Source organism: Notamacropus eugenii, chromosome 1 (assembly GCF_028372415.1).
Source record: "Notamacropus eugenii isolate mMacEug1 chromosome 1, mMacEug1.pri_v2, whole genome shotgun sequence".
In the NCBI taxonomy this organism is placed as follows: Eukaryota; Metazoa; Chordata; class Mammalia; order Diprotodontia; family Macropodidae; genus Notamacropus; species Notamacropus eugenii.
Genome location: NC_092872.1, coordinates 637609166 through 637631992, shown reverse-complemented (window position 1 = coordinate 637631992; position 22827 = coordinate 637609166). Strand labels below are relative to the sequence as shown.

General features: G+C 37.9%; 1 long non-coding RNA gene across 1 annotated transcript in view; it reads left to right on the top strand.

Annotated features, from left to right (window-relative positions):
* LOC140520925 (uncharacterized) overlaps positions 1-22827 on the top strand; it is an 83399-nt gene that overhangs the window by 1429 nt on the left and 59143 nt on the right. Inside the window, exon 2 of the long non-coding RNA XR_011972713.1 lies at positions 3311-3390. This is a non-coding gene — a long non-coding RNA (uncharacterized lncRNA). The remainder of the gene's footprint in view (positions 1-3310; positions 3391-22827) is intronic.

The window sequence follows — 22827 nt, the reverse complement described above, 5'->3', positions numbered from 1 at the left end:
TTCAGGAAAAGAGACAAAGTTTATATTTCTTAGTGATAACGGTGATGATTGATTTCTGTTGCCTTACTGTTCATTTCTATCCCAATTAAATGTTTTCCCATTTCAATCCTGTTCTGTAAATGGGACTGTTTGCATGGTAAGCAACTGAATATCTAGAAATGACCATTTCTAAAGTATCTAGTTTTTTAACTGAGAGTCAAAGTGAAGAAACAATTTGCCATCACATAGTCCTATAATTTGAACCGGAGTACAAAAAAGACTTGTGTTGATTAGACCGTAAGACATGACAGGAACATTTTACTGCTTGCAATGGTAAATGAACAAGAAGTCTTCTGAGATTCACAGAAAAACCATAAACCTTACAAAGGAGTAGCCAGGAAGTGACTGGACATTCAGTTATGATGGAACCTCCTTTCTATCCTGAATAATCTGCTGTAGATGTTCCCTAACACACAGATAAAGCTGTTAGGATTTCCTATAGGTCTTTGCCCTGTAAATCCCTTTATCCCTTTATCTTAATGTGGTTGAATAAACCTCTTGAGAGGAAGGACGAAGTCTTTTCCCTTTTTGTATTCCCCACAGCCTACAGATAACAGCATCAGCCCTCTCCACTTTCTATCTGCTCCTCAGCCTAATTTCAACTCCATGAAACAAGATGCCCCTTCAACCATTCCTTTGGTGTGTTGTCTTCCCTTTTAGATTATAAGCTCTTTAAGGGCAGGGACTGTATTTCTTTTTATTAATTGTATTCCTAGCATTTAGCACAGTGCCTGGCACATAGTAGGCACTTAATAAATGTTTATTGAATTGGATTAGAATGGTGTCATAAACACAATAGGTTACTCAATACCTGTTTGAGGTAGCTGTTGAGGAGGAGAAAGAAAAAAAGAGAGAAAGAAAGAAGAAGGAAGGAAGGAAGGAAGGAAGGAAGGAAGGAAGGAAGGAAGGAAGGAAGGAAGGAAGGAAGGAAGGAAAAAGACCGGGAGGAGAAAGGGAGGGATATGATAAAGACAAGAAGGAAAGGAAAAGTAATAGCCAACTACACCCTGAATGTGCCTAATGGATCAGATTATAGGTAGTTAACCAACCCAATTTATATAGATGTTCTAAATTAAATGTGTGTATATATGCATGTATGTATATGTATATATACATACATATATGTGCATATACATACATACATATTACACATGCACACATATATCAGAGTAGCCTGATGAGAATTGAGGCAAGTTTCTTTCCATTCTATTGCTTTCTGAACAAAGTATGAAATTCCCTAGACAAGGCCAACTCTAACAAAATATTAAACCATCTTATGTCTTTCTTGTGTAATGACTTCTCTGAGCTTATTCTAACTGGACACTCATATTCAGGGATGGAGGTTCCCAGAAGTACATTTTATTACTTCTCTCCTTAGAGTTCTACAATGTAATCCTGAAGAGCTGTGAAGTCTAGCATTTTAATTCCCAAGACCCTATTGGTGTGCTCCCAATATAAATCAACCAAGCTGTATTAACTTCTGGGGTAAGAGATTTTAAATGAAGGTATAGGAAGAACTATTGGTATAAAGCCTTCTTCTCAAACTGTAGGTTTGCCCACCCCCTACACAGATAAGGTCCTAGGGTACAGAGGTTTCAAATTTAAAATAAACATCTTCAAAAATTTATAAAGAACAATTGTGGAAAAATAATTCTTTATAGTTCCTGATTAATTGGAGTCTATTCATAGAGTTCTTATGAAGTTTCCCCTTGGGTGTAACTTTCTTCTGGGCTTGAAGAGTTGGTGTAGATTTCATTTGTAGATTTCATACCCACTACGTGTTTCCATACTGAGGGGTTATGATCAATGTTGTCTTCAAGTGACTATCTTTATGTTTCCTCTTTTGTTGGCTATTGCCATTCTAGCAGCCATTCCCTCCCCACCCTCTCTGTACCTTCAGGTTCCAGAGAGAAATTTCCAAAGAAGGGAAGGTGCTTGACTGGTTCACTCAGCTGCCCTTGGCTACCACCCCAAAATTTCTCCTGGTTCATCTCAAGGTTGCTGCTCAGTCACACACACCCCAAGTTCCCATGGCTACTGCTTCCAGCTTTAGTGGACTTTGCTACTAACTCCGGTAGCCAGTGTGACTGCTGATGGGACTTCATAATTTTTCAATGGATGCTCCTGGATGCTCCATCTCATAATATTCCTAAGATCAGGAGTAATTCATTTAGGATTAGGAAAGAAGAAGCAGATATCATGAGTTCATGGGTACAGAGAGAGGGAAGGGAAGTAAGAGAGTGGCCTGCTGCCTTCCCCCACCCATCAGATTAAGACAATTTTCCTCACTCTAAATCTCAAGAAAAAGAGATTGAGAGATAACAAGTTTTCTTGACACATTCATTTCTGACTTTTCACTTCCAAAGTCATCAGTCCTAACTCTATGGTCAATCAGAAGACTTTTTATCATCACACAGCAAGAACTCCTTGAATCATCATGTACAAAAACTGTCTTTCAGTGTTCCAAGTGTTGAATTGGAATTAAGTAGAAAACATCTACACTTGCTTCAAGTCTTTGACCCTCATTGACCAGTCCTCCACAAAAGTTAAGATCTATTGAAGGAACTAAGATGTATAACCTGGAGGAGAGGACTTCAGGCTACTATCTTTAAGTAATTAAGATTTTCACACAGAAGGAAATTGTCTTGTGCTGCTTGACCCCAGAAGGCTGAACTACAAGGAATGGACAAAAGCTATAAAGAAGAAAATGTAGGTTTTATGTAAGAAAAATATTTCTACCATTATGACTATCCAAAAGTGGAAGTGGTTGCCTCTAAAATGAGTGGATTCCCCCTCACTAGAACTCTTTGAGCTAAAACTGGATGACTAACTATTGGGTATGTTGTCCCGAAGTTGCTCATTTAAGTTTGCTTTGGGTTAAATGAATTCCCCCCTCTTTTAAGTTTCTGCATTTCTGAGTACTCACCATAGGGGAACCTGACACAAGAGGTAGAAGCACTAACTCTTATTATTAGAGAAGGAACTGAGATAGTACAAGGGAGGACAAGGCAAAGAGCCAAGGTAGACTGCTCCCTGAGGAGAAACTTAAGCATCCATATGGTTCCCTGGGAGATAAAGGGCAACAGCCCTGAGTTAGAATTACTTGATCCATCCTTTCACTGATGCTGTGAGTTATGTGGATTATATATATATATATATATATGTATATATGTATATATGCCTGATGGAGATAGGAGACATCTATCTTGTAAATCTGAGTTTTTGCATGGGCAGTAAAAGTTATTTGACTTTTCCCTTTATTTTTTCACAGAGAAAATATACAGATCGAATTCTGAAGTTCCCTGGGGAAACTCTGAGTAGCTGAAGAATGACTTCATGGGAAATCTCGAGGTAACATTATTCCAAAGGATATTCAACCTGTCCATAACACAACAGAAGCTTCAAACAACTAGAAATCAGCAAGTCATTCATTCATCTCTTTAAAATGTGAAAATTCAGTTTGGTTTCAGTCAAAGCCTTGAGTTTAGATAAGACTGAGCCAGCTTAGTATTATTTTTCAACCAGCAAGTACTCCAGGAGTTAACTCTGTTCCCAGAGAGGGATTCATTTTTTTTTCAGTAGGACCAATGTAGTCCTGGAGCATTCCCTTCTGAACTTCACCCCTTCATTGACTTTTATTGAAATCCATTAACATTAAATCTTTGGGAAGAAAAGGAAAGTTAGAAGTGGCTTTATCTTAGCAACGACTTTAATATATGTGATGACCAATGGCTATTCTGGAAATATTGGGGCTGTTACAAATGAACAACCTTCTCATTTGAAGCCAAACTGAGTTGTATTATATTACAAAGAGTACTGTGTGTAAAGCCAAGATTCCTGGGTTCTAATCCTAACTTTACCATTTATTAGCATGTTACTTTAATTCTAATGTCCCCAGTTTCCTCAACTTTGCTATGAGCATAATTCACATCAGGTGAGCTATATTAAGGTTCATTCTAACTCTAACATTTTGTGATCCTGTGAATCAATGGAATTTGGCAAGAACACACTATTTTTACAATCTGTATCAACCAAAGAGCTCTTTCTGCTGGCTCTGCATTGGTCAGCATTGCATTGTAAGTAGTTCTCTACCCAAGTGGTCTTCGAACATTGAAAAGAAAAATCAGCCAACAGCCCAGATAGACAGAACAAACTTCTTGCTGTCTCCTTTGGAATGGTCTTTCTGGCCGGTACTATGATAAATATATGGAAATTCAATACTATAAAGCCCAAGTACTATTTTTGCCTCCCTTTGCGATATACTTACTAGCTTCCAAAGAGCAAAGGTGCATGTCAGTTTCTTTCCCGGTCTGGTTGATTGCCAGGGTGCCCTGCCACATGCACCCTTTCTTCTCAAGCATGGGTTATGTGGCCAGGGATTTAATGATGTAGCCACGGTCAGGTCCATTTATGTGGAGGAAGCTCACTTCTTGATCTGATGCTTAGGGGAGACTTCATCTGCCTAGCCCATTGGACATGAGTGCTTCAGCAATTGAGGCCCTGGAAATAGAATATGTTACCAGTAGCATTTCTGATAACCTCAGGCTATTTCAGGGAAAGCCAAAGGACAGTCTGAAGAAATAAAGTGGAATAGTCATCCCTCAGTGACAGGGATGGTGATGTGGAATTCCTCACTCTTTTCTGATGATTTTCCCTTCTAATGATCAGCAAATGTTGGCTCATTAACTGTGGGGCAGAGAGGACTGTATGTAGTAAATTGGATTTACAGTCATGAAAAATACATTCCTTGCTACGGATGCCCATAGACCAAGAGGTAACTTCAGAAAACCAAGTCCTTTCATTCAGACCAGTAAATGGCCACCAGGTCACTAACTCTGTATTGAATTTGCATGATACATTCCTCCAACATGTTTTAGTTTCTATCCAATTAAATATAGTCAAATTTGGAATAATGCTTAATTTTTCAAATGTCTTTTTGTGCTATTTGGCTCCTCCTACACCGTGGAAGTAAACTATTGGTAGGAAAAGAATGGTGCAGAATGAATCACCCTCTAGATGCTCCCCCTTTGAAGCCAACACACTCTGCTGCCGATTCAGACATACCTTTTACCCACATTGGTCTTCTTTAATCTCAGTTCCAGTCTGCAGCAAAGAGAAAAAAAAGTTTGACATTCACTCCCTGAAACACTTTGAAAGAAAATGCAGCTTCATTACCAAGGAGTAAAAGCAAATGTCTCCACTCTTAGTCACTCAGTAGCTCTCAGTGACAGAGGCTTAAATTTGTTGAAAGCTATGGGGAAAAGGCAACCTAGAAATGTTTCAGTTTGTTTGTTTGTTTGTTTGTTTTTAATTGAAAGACTGCAATTGGTAGCTTCTCATTTCTCCAAATGTTCAATCAGCTTGGTGTGGAAACTTACATTTGGATCATTTTATATTCATTTCTAATTGTATGTTTTAGAACAATACATATTATTAACTTCACTGGCAGTGATTTTTCCCTTTTTTCATATGGCTGCTTATATATATATTCCTAGGAGTTTTATCATAACATAATCCTACCACACAGGATGTAATACCACATGTTATCCCTTGTGGGCAGGTGGCCTGTTCTGAGGGGCCATGGGTGAACTAGATGATACCTTGCTTCATCCTAGCTGCTCAGAAGGAATCATTGAAGGGTAATTTCAGCCAGAATTAAGTTAGGATTGGCCTACTCAGGCAACGACACTAGATGGAGAAGTAGAGTAGAACTTCAGTGACCTCGTTTTGACCTGAAGGAGGAAATATTTTGTAACCTAGAACCAGAAGAATAAAGACATTGATACAGAATGAAGTATAACCAAACCCCAAAAGGAGAAAGAAATAAATAATAGATCATAGAGAAAGAAGACATAACGAGGAGGGGTAAAAAGGATAGCATAGTGACAAGAGCATTGAATTTACAGTCTGAAGACCTGAGTTCAAATCCCAATAATGTCTTTGGACCTAAGTCTTTCATTTGGAAGAAGGAAAAGGAAGAGAAGAAAGAGAAGGAAGAGGAAGAAGAAAAAGAAGGAAAAGGAGGTGGAGGAGGAGGAAGGGGAGGAAAAGGAGGAAAGGAGGATAGGAAGAGGAGGAGGAGGAGTCACTGCCAAGTCAGTGTTCTTTCTCCTGTACCACAGTGGTTGATTGACTACCACCTTTCAAGAGGTTCAAGTCCCTCATGGTATGCTTGTCATCAGGTATTGAGAACTTTAGTCTCACCACATCAAAAAGAAATCTTGCTTCCAAGGAAAATGTAACAAGACAAAACTTTCCACATACTATTTATAATTCGTTAAAAAAATATTTGTAATATATAAAGTGAAAAGGCAAAAAAAAAAGTTTCTTGACAGTGCACAGAAACACAGGGACATATTTTAATTATAAAGTATAGCCAGAATATGATCAAAAAATCAAATTGAAAAACCATGTTTGACACCTTTCCTCTTTTCCTTAGCTCTGAGAGTGAGGCAGTATCTAATTGCCCTGTTTCCTCCAATAATAATCCCATAAATAACACAAAAAGTCTCAGTATAGCAATATTCTCCCTGTATCAGATAACTATCTTGACTGTTTATGTAGTCAATGCATTAATGTTGGTTCATGTTGGCTTTTTATTTCTTCAGAAGGAGCCTCAGACAAATCCTCTTTGAGCTTTCCATGGAGCTTGACTTTGCAGCCAAAACAAATTAGTAAAGTCTAGAACTTTGTTTTCAGAGTTCATCAAGTCTTTTCCAGCAAAATCTTTACTCATGTTCCAGATGTTGTGGTTTTCTTGCCCTCCGTTTATATTTCCCTGTGATTTGAACAAGCCAACATCTTTTTTTTTTTTTTTTTGCTCTCAAAGATTTCTGGGAGGAAAGGTTATAATACCTAGCCTGCTTGAGCCTTAGCCGATAAGTCAGAATTCAGGGGAATAACATCGTTATGGGTTAATGCTCTACCACTTCCGCCTGAATCCGTCCAGAGGCAAATCACTTTTTAGGACACTGACTGAACTACATTAACTTTACAAAAATAACTTTTCCCAGAAGCAAACACTTGGCTCTTGTGAACTCTGTGTACATATGCAAAGGGAAGTTGAGAATGTATCAATTTCACTTAATTTTAGCTGAAATATTTAACTGATTGAGGCAGAAGCCATTGGGGGCTTGAGCAATCAATGGAAATGCTTCCATTTCCCGCTTCACTTTGAATACGAAGGAGCTGCTGAAATCAGTGTTCTTATGCCAGCAGAAAAATAAGCCAAGCCCAAGTTGGTCAGGCCCTTGCAGTACTAGTCCCCTAAAAGATAGCACTGAGGAGTACAGAACTGACTTCACCAGAGCCAAATGAGGCAATTGGATTTTTACAGTCCTATATCAAGCAAAGCCACAACAACTGCATGGCCTCAGAATTCCCTTGAGATAATACTGATCTTTCTTGGGACATGTATAATTTGTGATTTTAGAATAAGTAAAATATTGGCAGGGTATTAATGAACTGGCTCAGTAGATGTCTTGGATGTTTGCCTTCTCTTGATTTAATATATAATTGCTTCTAAATATGGCTTAATGTATTTATGTATCTGCCTTTGGTTTAAAAAAAATCTTCTCATTCTATAGTGTTTTAAGATTTGTGATGTGCTTTCCTTACAATAGCCCTGTTAGACAGTACAAACTTTTCACATTTTACATATGAGGAAAAGGAGATTCAGAGAAATTACATCATTTTTTGTGGTCACACAACTAGAAGCATTTGAGGCAAGTTTCAGACCCAGGTCTCCTGATTTAAGGTATAACTTACTATCCACAACTCCTTCTGAGAGTCCTTATAGATTTTTAGGAAGTATCTTTGGTTTTGATATCCTGAATATAGTTAACTCAGTTTTGATCACATCATGAAAGCAACACATTGGAAGTTTTATCCTCTTCTAATGTTGTGTTTTGAAGACCACTGCTTGCCTGCCTTTTAGGAGGTAGAACATGTGACATTTTAATAGACAAATTTATGCAGCCTACCAAATTGTCTAATGTCAACACTAATCTCATACAAAAAGGAATGAGTTACAGACATTAGACCACACACTATATTCCAACCACTTTCTCTTCCAGAGGGTAGAGCCAGCCATCTTTTTTGGTCAGCCATCATCTTCTCTACACAGACTCTTATCTTAGGAAGCCTAGTTGGCTATTTGTCCTGAGAAAAATCATGTAATCTCTCTCCACCTCATAGGGATGTGCTGGAGACAGCTTGAACCCACTCCAGAAAGCCAACTGTTAAATTTTCAGAATGAGCATTTATACCTCTATGAAGACTACAGATTTATAAACACTGCAAATCAGGTCATGATTTACCGATTGCTTAGACTTAAGGAAGTGACAGAGGAAATGTTAATAATGCATATCCAACTTTAAAAAAAATGATTTTCCCCCAGAAAGCCAGTTGTTAAACATTTAGTAACAGATCCCTGATAGCTGGATTCGATGATCCCTAAGATCAGTTGTAGAACTAATGTTCTATGATTATATACTCCAAAATTATATTACTATCAATCCAAAAATGGTATAATCTGTATTTCCCTTAGTGTCCTCACGCTGAATGAACTTCTACCACTCCGGAAATATTATGTTCAAAAATCCCTTTATATATACACATGTCCAAAATCACTTTAGTCACTATTTTTTCCAGTGAGAATAAAAAAGACTAAGGGAGATAATGAAATCAGCTAAACCCACACTCTCCGTCTCCACTCCTGATGCAGTCAAAGACAGACATTTAGTATTTTCTTAAAGAAATCTGGAAACACTGATGCTATGATCTTCCTCTATCATCCATTCAAAGACTCATCTTAGGATTCATCCTCAGAAATTATTTCTGCTGAAATATAAGGCAATGATGTAATACAAAAGGAGTGAGTCGTAGATTTTTTTCTCTCTTTTTTTTTTCTTCTGACTTCCAAGACAGAAGGTTTAGGGAGAACCTGAAGAGGTAGACTCATGAGATAATCAAAGAAGGATAAGGAGAAAGTAGTTGGCAAGCCACAACAAACTAAGTGCAAAAAGGCAAATGGAACAATTAGATAGTTTAGTGAATCAATAACTTGGATTGATGGTTGAGGCAAATTGGTAAAATTAAGACTAGAGCGAGGCTAAGGGGGAGATTGGTGTGGCTATAGTAGTAGTTGCAAAATTGATAAAATACAGAAAAGGAATTCCAGTGGGATTATCAAGTTATTAAGAAGTTATCATTGACTATGAAAAAGTATTAGCTGGGTGCTCAAGGGTTGAAGTATAAATATCCACAACACCATAAGGTTGAAAATCTCATTCATTGAAGATAGTAGGGGAAACTCTGCATTGACTTACGTATAATGTGGCATATTTTAAGTATCTCTGAAATTTGGTAAGATAAAATGTTTGACTGAACAATGACTTTGGATGAGTATACCATATTCAAAAGAAAGAGGATAGAATAAAGGAGGTGAAGGGAAAGGATTAGTATTGTATAGGAAGGAAAAGAAATGAAATAAGCATTTTTGAGTGTTTTCTATGTGCCAAGAACTGTTAAACACTTCTACATGTTATCTCATTTGATCACCACAACAACCCTGGGAGATAGGTACTACTTATTATCCCCATGGATAATGGGGATATGAACAAGAGACAAGGACAGGAGTCATCATGGATATGCAGGTTTGAGTGGGTTGAAATGTGTGATATGGGGAGAAACACCCACATTAGTGTGGAATCCAATGGATTACCAGAGGTGTACAAGGTACTAGGCACTAAGAATACAGAGATAAGTATTTAATATTTGTTCTGTGGTATGTCTCAAATATAGCAATGCTGTGGGATTATGATTTGTTTCTGAGAAGTGATTGTGATTTGTGCTTCTCTGTTATCTGCATCTCTCTGCTCCTATGAGCAAAGCAGAATTGTAATAGCTCAAAAGAAATGTGAGATGTGCAAATTAGAGACATCACCATTGCAAATGTTCATATGGACCATTTGTGCCTGACCTGTGGTGAGCCTTCCAAACTTGTATTGGTCTGATCAGCCACAGTTAGACACACTGTACCTTGACCCCATATAGAGATGTCAGTTTGATCCTCTTAAAGAGTGAAAGAAAACAGCCAACCACTTCTTCCAGCAATTCATTTTATTCAATTCAATAAAAATTTATGAAGCAACACTATATGCCAGGTAAAAGGCATCATGATGTAATAGTCAAAGAACTGACCTTGGAATCAGGAAAAATTGTGTTCAAATAGTGCCTCTATTATAGTCTAGTTAATATTGTCTAGCTGTTAGACTCTGGGCAAGCCACTTAAACCTCTAAGTTCCTCCAGGCAACTCTCTAAAATTCTAAATTACGGAATAATCACAGACCTATAAAGGTAGCAAAAGTCTTCTACAGGAATGTTTTCCTATACCAGTGAAATCATAGATGTGGACAAAAAAAAATGTATCATTAACTACTATACTAGATACTGAAGATATAAAGACGAAAACCAAAATAGTTCCGGTCTTTGAGCTTACCTTATATTGGGAGAAAATAACATATACACAGAAAAGGAAGGACAATATAATTATGGAGACAGGAAGTATGGAGTAGCGAATAAAAGTTCACCTCAAAGTCCAGAACATCAATGTTCAAGTCTCACTGCTAACATAGACTTGCTGTGTGACCCTAGTCAAACTATTTAACCTCTCACTGCTTTAGGCAATTCTCTAAGACAGCAGTTCTTGAACTTTTTGGTTTGTTTTCAGAGGGGAACACTAAAATCCGGGGGAATCATTTTTTGCATAAGAAAAGCAGGCGCAGGGATTTTAAGTGACTTGCCCAACATAACATAGGTAATACATCATAGAACGAGGATTTGAACCCAGAATCCAAGACTCTTTTCACTGTTTTGAATGAACTCTAGCTAAAAGATGATCACTATGGAAATTAAATGATGTCCTAAGGGATAAGAGTAGCCTAGAGCTAAAGAGCAAAGCACAAAATGATATATTTTTTGTCACTCAATGATCACCTGTGGCTTCTTGAAAGGTATTTAAACTTTTCATTACCATTCTCATTCAATATAATGTTGAGTGTCTTTTCTTCAAATACATTCTTTATGTGCATGAAACATTTAAGGTCTTCTGGAAACGAAAAAATAAATCAAGATGAATCATGACTATTTGGGGGGTCAGATCTTAGTAAAAGAGCCCACAGCAAAGTCAAATGGTCGTTTTCTTCTATTCAAACCTTTTTTGTAAAATTTTATCCACATTGCTGGAATGTCTCTCTTTTTTTCCCTCTGGTCCCTTCCTGTCATTTCATTTCTCTCACCTGCAGTCAACACTCAATTATCCACACGAGGATTATGCACTTTAGGACAGTCTGTTGTAAGTTCTTTAATCCTCAAGTGGATTTTCCCTGACACCCAGCATGTTCCTGGGTTGTCTTTCCTGCCAACAGCAAATCTGTGCTCTGGGAACGCAAGCTCATGTTTACTTGCACAAAACATAATTAGGAACATAAATCTGCTACCAATGAAATCATATATGATGTTCTAAAGCCAAAGAGAAATTATTTGGGGATTATCTGTTGTTTTGAGCGTTCCATCCTACTACTCTCATCCATTGGCATAGAAAATTGAGAGTTGACTACATGACAGTGTATTTAATAAAATGAATGTCTATTGAGAATGAATGTCTGGGAGGAAGAGTGTTGATGTTGAGAGTGTAAAAGATCGATCATGCAGTAGATATAGTACTGGACCTGGAAGACCTGAGTTCAAATGTTGCCTAAGATGTTAGCTGTGTGATCCTGCACAAGTCACTTACCCTCTGTTTACTTGAGTACTTTTTCTTTTTTTTTTCAAGTTTTAGCAGTTTTTAACTTTTTAAGTAATAATATATTTGAGTGCATTAAATGCACTCACTTTTTATATAATCTTAACATCAAAACATATTCAGTCTTTCTGTAAGATTTTGTGTATTATTCCACATTGAAGTCATCTCCAAACTCTGCCTCTTTTTTTTCCCCCGCTTCAGTATACTTGGAATTTCCATTTGCATAATCTCTTTCTTTTTTCCTCAGGAGAAAATATGTCAGTATATACTGGCATTGTAAGGTCTGCCAAGGCTCCTTACATATGTTATAAATTGTAGATCCACATTGCTTGACTAACATTACTGGATACCACCTCAGTATAAGCCTTTCTATGATTTCGAGTGAGAGAGGCCCAGTAGGAGTTGAGCTGGCTAGAGGACGCAAGCAGGTGCCACAAAATGGGAAAGCTGATTTTCCCTAAATTCTGCTGCAGTTAGCAAATCACTTGCTTCAGGATTTTTAAATGAAAAATGGGGATAATGGCAGGACCTACCTCCCAGGGATGTCATGAGGATCATAGAATGATAATGTTTGTAAGGTACTTAGCACAGTGCTCGGTATACAGTAGGCACTTAATAAATACTTGGTCACTTTCCATCACAATACATGTCATGTTGTGCCAATTGTAATTGTTGATTTCAATGAGTCCCATTGTTGTTCTCTTATGACCTAATGCTCTCCTGTGCTTTATTTATTTGTCTCTGAAGTGTAACTGCCCTACAAACCAAAGACTGGAGGCCAGATGATTAGATATTGTGCAATTTCCAAGAGGATGATTAAATCATGACCTGAAGAGAATTTAAAAACCTTCTGAAGTAAAATCCAATTATTGCTTTAGGAGTCTGTGACCAATGGGGCCAGGTCCATAAATACCAAGCTTCCACTACCTGGCAAACACAGAAGAGTTGTCATCAAACTGCCAGCTGAAATTCCAGAACTAGGTCTTTGCATATTCCAAGAGTAACAAAAGAAGGCCCTCTCATAGTTCAGGGAGCTTAGGTGCATCAAGGTGGAGCATGTCCCAACAGACTCATCAAACAAGGGCTCACCCCTCAGCAAAGATAAACCAGAGGCAGATACCTTCTGGATAAGAGGACACAGCTGTGTTGTCCAAGTAGGAGAAGCAGATGAAACTGTCAGGTTGGGTTTTGCCCTGCTTTTCTCTAACATTCTCCGAGGGCCTACCGAGATCCTTCTCTCTCTAAGACACTTCTGTGGAAAGACACTTCTGTGAGTGCCCTCCCTTACTGAAAACTAATTCAATTGCAAGTCATTGCATCATCTTCCTGATGTCATGCCCCTCTTTGAGAACAAATGACAAACCACAACCACACACCCAAACAACATGGGAGACATGGGAGAGAATGTGACACTATCTCCTCTGGACACATCAAGAAACTGAGTTTTAAAGATGGAAGAGACTTTGAGTCCAACCTCCTCGTTTTAAAAATGAGGCCCAGGAAAATAAGATAGCATGTCCAAGATGGCAGACTGAGGGGCATGGCACAGACACCTTTCAACATATCCCTGTCCTCATTCATTCCCACTGACACTGACCCAGCTCTTGGTGAGAACAATAAAAGGACTGTAGCCTTTGATTTTGAGCCACAGTAGATGAGGCAGCTTCTCAGAACAGAATCTATAACTTTACACACATGTATCCAATAGAAATTTGTGAAGGGAAGATATTTATCTGACACCCTTCTACTTTCCCTTTCATTTTCTTCTTCCCTCTTTCTGCATTCACCCCACCACCACCACCACCACCACTCCATGCTTCTCACAGGGCCTGGCCTTTAGGCAATGGCCAAGTTTAGAGAGATAGAAATAAACTAATCTCTGACAAGATATTAACTGATTATTACTTAACTTGTTCCCCTTCTGAGAGGAATCTGCACTCCAACAGGGTACTCTTGAAGACAGTCAGGCCTTCACTAATCAATAAGTCTAGAATGGTGGAATATTTGGTCACCATGAAGTGGAGCAGAGGACATATTGAACCAAGGGTATCATTCAGATGACACCTCATAATTGGCCTATTCATCACACACAAACATAGACTTTATGTTTCTAGTCATTCTACTTTAAATAAAAGAAAAACAAGAGAGGAAATAGTCTATACTTTTTCTCCCTTAAGATGACATTATAAAGATACCTTGGTGATGCTGATGCTACCTACCTGGAAAATGTTCTATTCCAGATCGATCTATCCCTTCCACTCTAAAATGTCTACAGTTAAGAAGCCTACTTTCACCTGAAACCTTTTTTCTTTCCCATTTCTTCCATCTCCTGGATCTCACTGAGACCTGTTTCCCTTTTGTGGTATGGCATCCCTTAGCAATATTGGTTACTCTTTCATTCATAGCACCTGACTCACTAGTCTGGTGTCATGGGAAGCTTTAGAAGGGACTCCCTCCCCAACACTCTCTCACCTGAGAACAGTGTTTTAAACTCCGCTAAAAAATGTGACCATTTGCCAAGATCTGGCTCTTCATCATCATCTCATCTTAGCTGTCTTTGCTATCTTCTGCTTTACACCTGTCTTATGTGAAGAGTAGACCCTTCTGCTTGCCAATACAAAATCCACTATATGCACCCTTGATCTCATTCTATCTCATCAGTAAATTGTTCCTCAGCCATCCCCAATGGTTTTTTTACTTTCAATCTCTCCTTGTCTACTGTCTGCTTCCATATTGCCAATAAACACACCTAGTCTTTTTCATTCTAAACAAATAAAAAATTCTCCATTTCATCAAACCATCCCCTCTAACTATCATCCCATATCTCTCTTCCCTTTACTAGCTAAATTCTTTTAGAAGCAAACTTACAATCTCTTGTGCCACTTCCTTTTTTCTTACTCTCTTCTTTTTTCTAATTTAATTTTAACATTCATTTCTTAAAATTTTGAATTCCAAATTCTCTCCTTCCCTCCATCCCTTCCCCACCCATTGAGAAGGCAAGCAATGCATAAATTAAACATGTGAAGTCATGCAAAATATGTTTCCATATGAGCCATGTTACAAAAAGTAAAAAAGCAAGAAACATAAAATGAAAAGAAAATATGCTTCAATCTGTACTCATAGTTCTTCATTTTGCTCTCTGGAGATGGATAGCATTTTTCATCACAGGTCCTTTAAAATTGTCTTGGATCATTGTCTTAATCAGAGTAGCTAAGTCTTTCACAGTTGATCATCTTTACAGTATTGTGGGTCTTGTGCACAATGTTCTCCTGGTTCTGCTCACCTCTGCTCACTTTGCATGAGTTCATAGGTTTTTCTGAAACCGTTCTGTTCATAATTTCTTATGGTACAATAATATTCCATCATGATCACATATCACAACTTATTGAGCTATTTCCCAGTTGAAGGTCATTCCTTCAACGTCCAATTCTTCACCACTACAAAAAAAAGAGCTCCTACACATTTTTTTACATATAGGTCCCTTTTGCCTTTTCTTTGATCTCTTTGGGATACAGACTTAGTAGCGGTATTTCTAGTTTAAAAAGGTACACAACAGTTTTATAGCCCTTTGGAAAAAATTACAAATTGTTCTCCAGAATGGTTGGAACAGTTTATAACTCCACCAACAGTTCATTAGTGAGCCTAATTTCCCACATCTCCCCTAGCTTTTGTCATTTCTAATAGCTGTGAGGTGGTACCACAGAGCTATGTTAATTTGTATTTTTCTAATCCATAATGATCTAGACTATTGATAGATTTGAATTCCTCTCCTGAAAACTATCGATTCATATTCTTTGATCATATATAAATTGGAGGATGGCTCTTATTTTTATAAATTTGGCTCAGTTTTTTATATATTTGAGAAATGAACCCTTTATCAAAGAAAATTGCTATAAAAAGACTTTGTCCAGTTTCCTATTCTCTTAATTTTAGCTGCATTGGTTCTATTTGTGTAAAAACATTAATTTTATGTAATCAGAATTACCCATTTTACTTCCCATGTTCCTCCCTATCACATTTGGTCATAAATTCTTCCCATATACATGTCAGATTTAATTCCTTAAAAATTATTTCTTTAATGAGCTTTTGTACCTCTTTTTTCCATTTGACCAATTCTGCTTTTTAAGGAGTAATTTTCATCAGTATAGTTTCGTTCTTCTTTTACCCCTTAGCCAATTCTGTTTTTAACGTGATTTTTTGTGCCACTTTTTCCAAGTTGTCTTATCATAATTTTCTTGCATCACTCTCTTTATTTTCCAAATTTTTTCCACTACCACTCTAATTTTATTTTTAAAATTATTTTTTAGCTCTTTCAGGAATTCTTGTCTGGCTTGTGTGCAATTCATATTTTTTCTTTGAGACTTTGTTTACAGCTGTTTTGACATTGCTGTCTTCTGAGTTTGTATCTTGATGTTCCCTGTCATGATAGTAGTTTTTTATGGTCAGGTTTTTTTGTTGTTGTGTTTGCTCATTTTCAGCCTATTTCTTGATTTTAAACTTTAGGTTGGACTGTAGTCCCAGTGTGAGGGGAGTGAGGGAGGCACTATCTCAGACTTCAGGCTTTTTCATGCTGCTGTTTTCAGAGCTAGTTCTAGGGGCTTGGAAGTTTTACGTGAATCAAAGTGGTATGATGCGAAGAAAAGTGTAGTCACTACTCTCTTGGTCTGCACTCTGGTCTTCCTGAGGAAGGGTCCCTTGATCCCTTGCAGCCACAAGCACTAGTGTTCTTCAGGACCCCTCTTCTCTTCAAACTGAAAGCACTACTGTTATTCAGGGCCACTCTCCCTCATGACTGAATACTCTCCTCCCCAAAGCTGTGGCCTCGGCTATGAAGTTGCCAACCTGTGCCTGATTCTGGACCCAGTGCTAGTACAGTAGTGCTTTGTCATCTGTTTTTAACCAGTCACCAGATCCCCTTACCATCTCTGGCTTGGGAGCTCCCAAAACTGCTTCTGCTTCTATTTTCCCCTTCTAAGGCCTACTACTGGTATTGTCAGCACTTGGGCTCCCAACCAGTCCCTATCTCAGTGTCACAGACATCTCCTCCCAACTTCCTAATCTGTCTTGGGCTGGAAAAAAATGTCTCATCCTGACCTTTTCTGGACTCTGCTGCTTCAGAATTGAATTTGAGGCATTATATTAAAGTTGTTTAGAGGGGAGTGTTGGAAAAAACTTGGCTATAGTGCTTCTCCACTCCACCATCTTGACTATTCCCATATTTCCTTTCCCTATTAATCTCTTTTAAACCCTTTACAGCCTGCCTTCTGACCTCATCATTAACCTGCAACTGCTTTCTCCAAATTGCCAATCTCTTAATTGCTAATATAATGGCCTTTTCTCTAGTGTCGTCTTTCTTGTTTTTTCTTGATCACTCTCTTCTCTCAGTTACTCTCTGAGTTTCAGTGATGTTGCTCTCTCCTGGTTCTTGTCCTCTCTTATTACATCTTCTCAGTCCTTTGTTGGCTCTTCATCCAGGTCATGTCTGTTAACCATGATATCCCCCAAGGCTCAGGTCAGGATGTTACTCTCTACTCTTCTGCACTGTCCCACCTGGTCATCTTATCAGATCCCATAGATTCAATTATTATCTCTGTGTTGATGATTCTCAGCTCTATTTGTCCCAGTCTCTTATTTTCAGTCTCTCATCTCCATCTTGGAGACATTTTGGACTGGATGTCTTGTAAAATTCATTGTCTTTCCCCAAAACCATCCCTTCTTCTGAACTTTCCTATTTCTATTAAAGGTGTCATCATCATCATCATCATCCCAGTCATTCAGGCTCATAACGTTGAAACCATACTCAACTTCTTCTCTCTCATCCCATGTGTTCAATCTGTTGCCAAGTGTTGTCATGCCTACCTTACATTCACATTCACTTCTCTCCTCTCAAATATCTGATACTCTAGTGAAGATACTCATCTCCTCACTCCTTAACTCTTGCTACAACTACTGCTTGGTCTTCCTCATTCAAATCTCTCCCAATTCCTCTACTGAGGAAATCCAAAGTGATCTTCTAAAAAATAGGTCTAATCACATCAAACACCCTCCCGCAGATGCACACATACACACATATACACATACTGGAATCAATAAACTCCAGTGGTTCCCTATTACCTCTAGGATCAAGGACATAATCCTAGGTTTGGCTTTTAAAGTCCTTTCCAACCTAGCCCATCCCTACTTTTCCAGCCTTCTTATGCTTTGTTCTCATCTGAGTGTTCTATAATCTAGCATCATTTGTCTTCTTTCTTTTCTTTGCACATGGCATGCCATCCCCTGACTCAAAGCCCTTTCACTGGCTCTCTCCTCTACCTGAAAGGCTCTTGCTCCTTCATCTTCTGATTGCCCTGGTTTCTTTCAAGACTCATCTCAAATTCTACCTTATGCAGGAGGGCTTTCCCAGTTCCCACCCACCCAGCTCAACCCAAAATCCACAATGCTAATGCCTTTCCTCTGATAATTTCTGTTTTATAAATATATATGTAATATATACAGAACACACATACATATATGATAACATATGTATATGTGTGTACATGCATATATTGAATTGAATATGTAGGTAGGTAGGTAGGTACATATGTTATATGTACACAATTGTTTACATGTTGTCTCCCCAACTGAATGTGAACTCCTTGAGGTCAGGAGCTATGATTTTCCCCCTCCTATTTTTTATATTCCTTTTGCTTCTTGTTGATGTTTTCTGTTTCATCTGCTGTATTACCATTCTCTCTCCTAAAATGTTCAGAAACTTTTAAACTATAATAGGGAACTCAGATAGGCTGATCAGATAGAATCTAGTCTTCATGAGCATGCCCAGCTTGCCCTACCATGAACAAATAGTGTGCATGTGGTAAAAAGAGGTATTTTTGTTTGGCTACTGGATCAGAACTAAGAGGCAGAGAAAAGACTCCCAAAGAGGCAGGTTTTGTTTGTATTTGTTTTCTTTTTTCCCCTCTTTTATTCCTGCACGGCTGGTTCAAGTAAGAAAAATAAGTCATAAGCTTCTGGGTGGGGCAAGACCTCACTCCTTCATCATCTGAGTCATGTGGCCTGTGAATGTGCATGTACCTCTCTAAGTTTAGAGGCAGCTAGATGTCTCAGTGGATACAGCACCAAGCTTAGAGTCAGGAAGACCAGAGTTCAAATCTGGCCTCAGGTACTTATTAGTTGTGTGACTTTGGACAAGTTGCTTTACCCTATTTCCCTCAATTTGGAGAAGGAAATGGCATGCCACTCTTGTATTTTTACCAAGAAAACTTCAAGTGGGGTCATGAAGAGTCAGACACAACTGAACAAAAACAATCTTTTATTTTTCTCTTTATATTTTTTCCTGCTCTTAGGTAAAGAATTATTAGATTAATCTATAGCCTCATTTGCTTCCAGAGTTAGAATAAGCTGGATGGGGCGCAGGATCTAGAGTTCATGCCTGATTTTGCACACATGATAAAGAAGTCACAACTTGTTCAGTCACTCCACAATTTATCAGCATTCCCTCAGTTTCCAGTTCTTTGCTATCACAAAAAGAGCTGTCATTAATGTTCTTCTACATATGTGCCCTTTTCTTCTTTCTTTGATCTTTTTGGGGTATAGACCTAGTAGTGATATCATTGGATCAAAGGGTATGCACAGTTTAATAGAAATTTGGGTATAGTTCAAAATGGCTTTTCATAATGGTTGCTAGTTCATAGTACCACAAACAGTGCATTAGTGTATCTGTTTTCCCACAGTCTTTCCAGCATTCGCCATTTTTTTTATTTGTCATCTTAGTCAATCTGGTAGTTGTGAAGTAGTACCTCAGGGTTATTTTAATGTGCATTTCTCTAATTATTAGTTTGTATCTATCATCTTGACCACACCTCATCCCAACTCAATTGCTCCTCCTAATATTTCTTCAATGCTAGCCACAATTTTTTAAGTCATCCAAACTTGAATCAGAAGTGTGAGATCTGGCTTTGCTATTTGCTGCCCATATGACCATGGGCAAGTCATTTAATCTTTCTGAAATTCAGTTCTTTTATCAATGATGTCAAGATAATATTATTAGTACTACCTACCTCAGAGCATTTGAGTAAGCAAAGGTGTTCTAAACTGCAAACCTCTAAATAAAATCATTTTTTAAATTTATCCCTCTCTTTAATTCAGCCACCCATCATTATTCAGGAAGTTTTATTGATTCTTCAGTTTCCGTGACTTCTTCTTTATCCAGTCCTTTCCAATCACACTTTCCTGGGTCAGACTTTCACTAGCTCTCCCTTGTATTATGGCTTCAGCCTCCTAATCTGTTTTGTGTCTGTGCCTCTGTCCTCACCTCTCTCCAATCCACATCGCTACTAAATTAATCTTCAAAAATCACTGTTTTTAACAGTGTTAGTCTCCCCACGAAATAAAAAGTTCTATGACTTTTCATTGTCTAATGAATAAAGGTCAAATTTATTAGCTTGGTTTTCAAGATTCTCCACAATCTTTCCAAGACTTCTACTTCTTCCTTGCCAATTCTTTCCTCAATTCCTTGCAATCTGGCATCTACCCCTACCTCTCTATTGAAATTACTCTCTCTAAGGTCATCAATGACTTCCTAATTGCCACAATCAATGAGCTATTTTTGTCCTCATCTTCCATAACTTTGTTGCAAATTTTGACATTATTGGGCACTCCTTCTATTTACTTTCTCTCCCATGTGCTTCAAAGACATCATGCTTTTTTGGTTCTCTTACCTCTTTAAAATGTCATTTGTCCATTTTCCTTTAGCTCTTGCTCTTCTCCCTGACCCACTAATGTAGTGTTCCTTAAGAGTTGTTTTTGACCATCTTTTCTTATCTCTCTATTCTCTTCCCCTTCAGATTTTCATTCATACTCAAATTCAACTCTGCAGATGTCTCCTAAATCTTTATTTCTTGCCATGGTCTCTCTTCTGAGCTTCAGACTTCTCTCTCTAACTGCCTTTAAGACTTTATCTCTAACTAGATGTCCTGCTTGCATCTCAAATTCAACATGTCCAAATCTATGGTCATTGTCATATCTGTAAAATGAGGGAGTTGGATTAAATTGCTTCAAAGGCCCTTTCTATACACAAACAGATGTTAACATCAAGGCTAATAAGATTTTTGAGAGTAATGAGGTTATCCTACTAATGAGCTTTCTGAGTCATAGTGGAGAAGTCCCAAAGTAATGCAACCAGGTAAGAATTCATCAAATCTATGACCCTATTATCTCTCCTTAATTTCCTCCTCATTTCACTCTCTCTTTCAAAATTATCACTATCCTCCCAGTCTTCTAAGTTCATAACTTGTGAGTTATCCTTTACCAAGTTTTACCAATTCCATCTCTGCAACAGAACTCAAATTTGTCCTTTTCCCTCTATCCCCACTACCACGTCCCACCTATACATTCCTATTTTCACTCATGTGAATGATTACAATAGCTTCCTAAAAGGTACCACTGACTTCACTTTTCTTCTCCCTCCTTCATTCTGCTGCTATAATCATCTTTCCTGGGAGTTGATTTGCTCATGCCATTTCTTTGCTCAAAAGCCTTCTGTAACTTTCTATGGTTTGTGCAATTCAAATGCCCCTGTCCAGTATTCAAGTCTCTCCACTAGTTTATGTCACCTTATGCCATAATGCTTCCCACCACATACTCTATATTTCAGCCATCCAAATTGGTTATCCATCTTTCTTTCCTCACTGAACATGTTTTGTGCTCCAATGCCTCTATGCATTTGTTCAAATTGATGGCTATATCTTAAATATTCTTCCTCATTCTTTCCATCTGTTAAATTCCCATCCATACTATAGCATCCACCACAAGTGTAACTTCCTCCTTGAAACAATCTTTCATCTTCCTTATTGGTAACAACTTTCCACCTCAAATTTCACATGGCGCTTTGTTTTGTAACCACTCTTATCACTCCTAATGGAATACTGTACATCACCAATATCCATGCCCATGTCTAACCATGGCAATAATAAATATTTTTTGAGTGATTCAAGGTTTGCAAAATGCATTTGCTTTCATTATCTCACTTGGTCCTCAGGATTAATGAGTCAGGTACTACAAGTATGATTGTCCAAATTTTACAGAAAAGAAACCTGTCTCAGGGGAGTCATGTGATTTGAATTACCCATGGTCCCACACAGAATGTTGGAGTCAACTCAAACTAGCTCTCAAGAACTGATTGATAAATTTTCAATGTGAATAATTACGTCAGAAATTAGTGAACACTACAAACTAGTGCTGGATTTATACTTTACTGATTGTCTAGGCTTAAGAAAGTAATAACAAAATGTTAATATTACAGATTAATCTTCAAAGGAAGTCATGTGCACTTTTTTTTTCAGAGAGCTATTTGTTAAAAAATTACTGGCATACCACTTGTTCCATAACTAGGAATTGTTAGAGAAGAAATTTGAGCTCAGGTCTCTTCTGATTCCATTTTCTATTAGAATAGAAATAAGTTGCATAGAAGAATTAAAATGAATAGGAGAAATTATAAAACAAACCAAAACCTAAAACAAAAGAAAATGATCTGCTACATTCTACAATCTAATTCCATAGCTCTTTCTCTGGACATGAAAGGCATTTTGCCTTAAGAGAACACTGGGAATTTTTTAAGTCCTTGTATTGCAATGTAGATCTAAGAATACCAGAAAAAATCCTCGCACTCTGTGGTTGTTGCTATATACAAAGTTCTCCTAGTTCTGCTCCTTTTGCTTAGCATCAGTTCATATAAGTCTTTCTAGACCTCTCTGAAGTCTTTCTGTTCATCATTTTTTACAGCACAATAGTATTCCATTATATTCATATACCACAATTTATTCAGCCATTCCCCAATTGATGGGCATCCCCTCGATTTCTGGTTTTTGGTCACCACAAAGAGTGCTGCTATAAATATTTCTGTACATGTTGGACCTTTTCCCATTTTTATGATCTCTTGGGGTCACAGTCCTAGAAGTCGTGTGTGTGTTCATCCTTCGTTGAC